This window comes from Thamnophis elegans, chromosome Z, assembly GCF_009769535.1.
Source record: "Thamnophis elegans isolate rThaEle1 chromosome Z, rThaEle1.pri, whole genome shotgun sequence".
In the NCBI taxonomy this organism is placed as follows: domain Eukaryota; kingdom Metazoa; phylum Chordata; class Lepidosauria; order Squamata; family Colubridae; genus Thamnophis; species Thamnophis elegans.
In genome coordinates this window covers 65720684-65725947 of record NC_045558.1, presented here as the reverse complement: position 1 = coordinate 65725947, position 5264 = coordinate 65720684, and the positions used below count along the sequence as shown (strand labels likewise).

The 5264-nt window shown below is 42.8% G+C and overlaps 1 pseudogene; it reads left to right on the top strand.

The window, feature by feature from the left end:
- Positions 1–3585: 3585 nt before the first annotated feature.
- On the top strand, positions 3586–4789 carry LOC116521179 (annotated as a pseudogene).
- Positions 4790–5264: the final 475 nt, after the last annotated feature.

The following is a 5264-nucleotide window of genomic DNA, read 5'->3' as shown; positions in this document are numbered from 1 at the left end:
ATCCAAATTAGTCTGCTAAAGTCTTCCAATAATTCAAGTCCAAATCCAGTGTCCAATTTTAATAAAATTTATTTATTTGCAAGTTAGTTCCTTTTATCAGTCATCAAATGTAAAAGAAAGGGGGAAAATGTTCTCGAAGTGTCCCAATCGCCTTCTAGCTGATAAAGTCAAGGTTAGACCATCCTCCAGGTGTTGTTTCCTCTATTCTGTGTATTGTTCTTTGTGTATATTAAATTAACTTCTGTTGAATATGCTATTATCTATAGTGCTGTAGCACTTGTTTTCTTCCAGTAAATGGCTCTTTTAGTCCCAAATTCAATGCTAAACAGTCTATCAAAAACAGCTGATTATCTAGTAAATCCAGGGGGTTTAAAGCCACAAATAATCAAAATATGTTTCCCCAAATTCATCTTTTCAAATTATTTGTTCTATTCCCCCCCCCCGAGCTTTCTGAATTTTTATAGCTTCTTTAGGGCTTCTCCTACCTTTCAATTTCCAATCCCTCTTTTATTTTTTTCCTTCTGTGTGTTAGGTCGCCGCTGTTTTAAACTTAGGAGTTATCTTTTAACATTATTGTTGTTATAACCAATATTTAAGGTAAAAGTTGATAATTATCTCATCCAGTTTCGATGATCTGCCCATACACTACTCCTGCACAAATCTTATTGTCTGGTTGTCTCAGCTTCGTGACTGCCAAAAAATGGTGGTCATTCATTTTGCTGTTTGGGGTGAGCTTGCTTCAGACCTAACGAGGAAATTGCAAATTACTTATGGTCGGTAAAGCACCTCTCCTTCCTTCACCTCCACTTCAAGGAGGCTATGACCCAATGGACCCTCCTGACAGCAGTTGCTGGCTGGATTTCGTGGGGCTCAGCAGAGCCTCGCTATTTTCAAGCCATTCTTGCTGCGATGTCAACCAGAAGTCCTTTTACAGTCATAGGTGAAGAACTATTTGTCAACTGAGAACAACCAGACTCACATGTATGTGTGTGTGTGTGTGTGTGTATGTATGTATGTATGTATGTGTGTGTGTGTGTGTATGTATGTGTATGTATATATATATATATATATATATATATATATATATATATATATATATATATATATATTAGTTACTTTATTGCTCAATCCTGTTTCAAAGCAAACTTCTCATACTAGCAGTTTCTATTTGTACAAGGGGAATCAGAGTGTCCCATAGCCTCTCTTGGTATTGTTATAATGTTGAGTAGCAGTGGTCTAAAACATTTTTGCCTCTAGTCAGTAGTGGGATCCAACTAATTTAAGAACCAGTTCGTTCTAAAGGCTGGGTGCAAGTGGCTGGGGGGAGTCATGTGACTGAGTGGGCATGGCCAACTTTATGTCAGTCCCGGCACGATGGGGTTGGCAGGTGGGCCAAAGCTTTAGACTTACCTTTGTGCAGCAACAGCAACGGTGATTCTCCGATGCCTCATCTCTTGCTGGGTTTCGTTGCCCAACAATCAGGGTTTTTAAAAAGGTTTTTGCAGCAGGAAATGGTGGGCAGCTACTTCTGGCCTTTGTTGGTGTAGTTGGGCACACGATCCCACCCTAAGATACTAGCTTGCAGCCGCTGTCTCTTTTTCAGTGCGAGAAGCCTGCAGCCGCAGCCTTTTTCAGCATGAGAAGCCGGTGTTTTTCAGCATGAGAAGCCTGCAACCACTACACTTTGCTGCTGCAAAGGGCCTGCTGCAGCCGTCTCTTTGCTGGCCGGAACTGAGCCGGCAGCAGTGGCTGGAGGCTTCTCACATATGTAGTGTTTTTATTCTTTTTCTATTAGCTTTTAGGGTTGTGAGTAAATGAATTTAATACTTCAGGCTTGCCATTTTCTAACTGTGGAAAGGGGCTTTGTAAAAATGAGGGGGGTATGTTGTGTCTAGGTGGCATTCCTTTCCCGTGGGAGCAGAGAAGATGCCTGCAGCTGGACGAAGGTGGAGTTTAGAGTCACCGGCTGTTGGATTGAGAATTGATTGGAGATTGTGACTCGGGGGGGGGGGAGGAGTCTCATACTATTGTTTTTATTGGGTGATACGGGTCAGAGTAGGAATTACACCAAGTCCTTGCCAATTTAATGTATTCCTAATAAAGAGACTTTAAAGGTAGGATGAATGCCTTGAACTTTGTGTTTTGGGACATGTTACTTGGAGGTTTGACAATACCATGCCTTCAGGAGACCAGGTGGAAGGGACATAAATCCAGAGGCACTGGAGAAGCTGGTTTACCAACGCACTTCCAACAACTATGGTGTTGCTGTTGTCATACAGCCACATGCCCAAAGACACTTTGACCATCTCATGTCTGTTACCATTAACACACCCAACCATCGACTCCAGGTGTTTTCTGCTTATGTCTCACAAACAGAACTTGACGAAGACACCAAGGATTAATTCTAGAATGAATTGCATACTAAAATCTATGCCTACCCTGAAGAAGATGTACTGCTCCTCTGCAGTGACTTGAGTGGTCATGTGAGAAACATGATGCCACTGAAACAAAGGTTATGGAAACAGCAATGAAAATGGATTTCAAATCCTAGACTTTGCAGAAGCAAATGATCTCATGATCTGCAACATATTTTTCAAGAAACATCCAGACCATCTAATTACTTTGACCCTTGAAAATAGCAGTCAGATTGATTTTATTTCCTTGAGAAGACATGGCCTTCCCATGGTATGCAACACCAAGATTAACCCCTCTGATGTTCTTGCCCCACAAGACAAATTACTTGTTACAGATCTAAAAATAAAAGGCCATAAGAGAATGAACAGCACCACAGGCCTTGAAAAGATCAAATGGTGGAAGCTGCAGGACCACAAAGAAGCAGTGACAAGAAAAATCGTATTCATGCCTATCAGTGCTGCTACAAGTAACATCACCCAGGCAACACTCTGTGACTCTGTCATTATCATTGTCAGAGAAACCCTCATCGTCACAAAATCAAGTCACTGTTATATTGCCAAACAAACATGGCTGTGGACTGACCAAGTACAGGAGAAAGTGCAAGAAGAGAAGCAAACTTTCAAGAAATGGCAGACAGTATGACCAAAGAGAATCGATAGAATTATGTAACTGCCAAAAGAGCAGCTAAGAGAGCAGTTTCTGAAGGCAGGGCAGAACACTACCAAGACCTATATGACTGCCTGGAGACGAAGGAAGAGGAGAAAGACATTTACTGATTGCTCAAAGCACAGAAGGCTGCACAAGACATCAAACATTACATGTGCATGGAGGACAAGAATGGCAAACAACTCCAAGGCAAACACAAGATTTGCAAGATTATTTCAATGAGAACTCCAACATTGAATTTCTACATCTACCAATTCCAGAAGGCACACCAACCCACGGACCCATTCCACTCATAGCTGAGGAAGAAGTCAACAATGCTATGGATAGAATGAAGAACTTAAAAGGCCCCTGTACCTGACAATCTGAACCTCTGAAAACTAAAGTAAGTACGAGACACAGGGATAGCTTGGCTGACTAAGTTCTTCAATACTGTGATGAGCACTGTACTGTGTACCATGTACCAACTGATTGGTCAACAAGAGTAACATTTTCCATCTTAAAGAACAAGGGTGCCCAGCTGTCTGTACCAACTATCGTCCAATCCGCCTTCTGTCTCACACTATGAAGATCTTTGAGAGAATCCTTGATCAATGCATTCGTAGCACTGTCCAACTCATCATCAACCAATACGGCTTCGTTAAAGGATGTGGAACAAGTGATGCCATCTTTGCAGCCCATCGGCTCATAGAAAAACACTGTGAGAAGAGACAACTACTACACATGGCATTTTTAGACCTGGAGAAGGCATTCAATCATGTCTCACCCCAACTGATCTGGTATGCCCTCCAGGATCATGGAGTACTTGAACCATTCACTGCCTGGGTCAAAATGCTATACAAGAACACCAGCAGCCAAGGGCGATGTCCAGCTGGCCTCTCCAACAGATTCCCAGTGATAGTGGGGTACACCAAGGCTATGCGCTGTCACCAGTTTTGTTTATACTGGTCAAAGATACCATCACACATGACCTGCAGCAGAACGCACCCTGGACTATGTGATAATGTTATCACACCTCTGTGATAATGTTATGCTTGCTTCCACTGCCAGAGGCGAACTACAGTAGCAAGTTCAAACATGGAATGATCGCTTCAACCATTTCCGCCTCCGCCTCAACATCAAGAAAACGGAGTAGTTAGAGACTGTTCCATCACCCATGGAACGCTTCAAATCAATGGAGACAACCTAAAAAAGGTGAACATTTTTTGGTATATGGGATCCCATCTCCAAGGTAATGGCAACATGAATGGCGAGGTGCAAGCAAGGGTAAATGCAGCCCGGAGGCGTTGGCAAGAGCTCACTGGTGTGTTTACAGTATGTGACAAACGAATGCCAACCCATCTTAAATCTAAGATTTACAAGACAACCACCTGCACTGTATAGTACTGAATGCTGGGCAGCAACAATAGGGGCCGAAAACTATCTCCATGCCATGGAAATGTGAATGCTCCATTGAATATTGGGCATCTCCCTTCTTCACCACAGCACAAATGACACCATTGGACAACATTTTGATGTGGCACCAATTATAGAGAAAATGAGATAAGGCTGGCTCCCCTGGTATGGATATGTCCTGAGAATAGCACCTTCCACTGTTGCCAAGACTGCCTATCAATTAGAAGTCAATGGCCGGGGACCCAAAACAGAGACTGCAAGACACCATCAACAAAGATATGTAAGCTACAGGCCTGTGCCCTGGAGATGCAGTTGATACTGCAAAGTGGCATTCAATGATCGGAAAAGTGAATCCTACACTTCTGGGATGGGAATATGCTAGGAAAAAGAATCAGCCCAAACCAAACATGATATAAAACAATGTTTCGATTCTGGTACAGAATTGAAAGGACCCCAGCAACCCATTTGACAGCACCCCTAGCTACCAGCGCTAAAGACACATCTTGGGCTTCCAGTATAGGGAGACACCTCATGAAAAAAATAAGGTTTCCAATATCATTGAAAGCACAGGCTGCGTACGCTAAACTTCGATTAAGTCTCGCGTTTGATGTAAACGTTTTGGGAAGGGACGAACTAGCAGCAATAACGCAAGTATTTCTAATGAAGTCTGTTTCTGAGAGCGCGCCCTAAAGTACAAACAAATAGTCGCACACATGCGCACTATTGGAAGGAGTTGCTTTTCCAGTGGAGAAAAGGAAGACAAAATGCGCAAGCGCGGCAGGGAGGCGGAG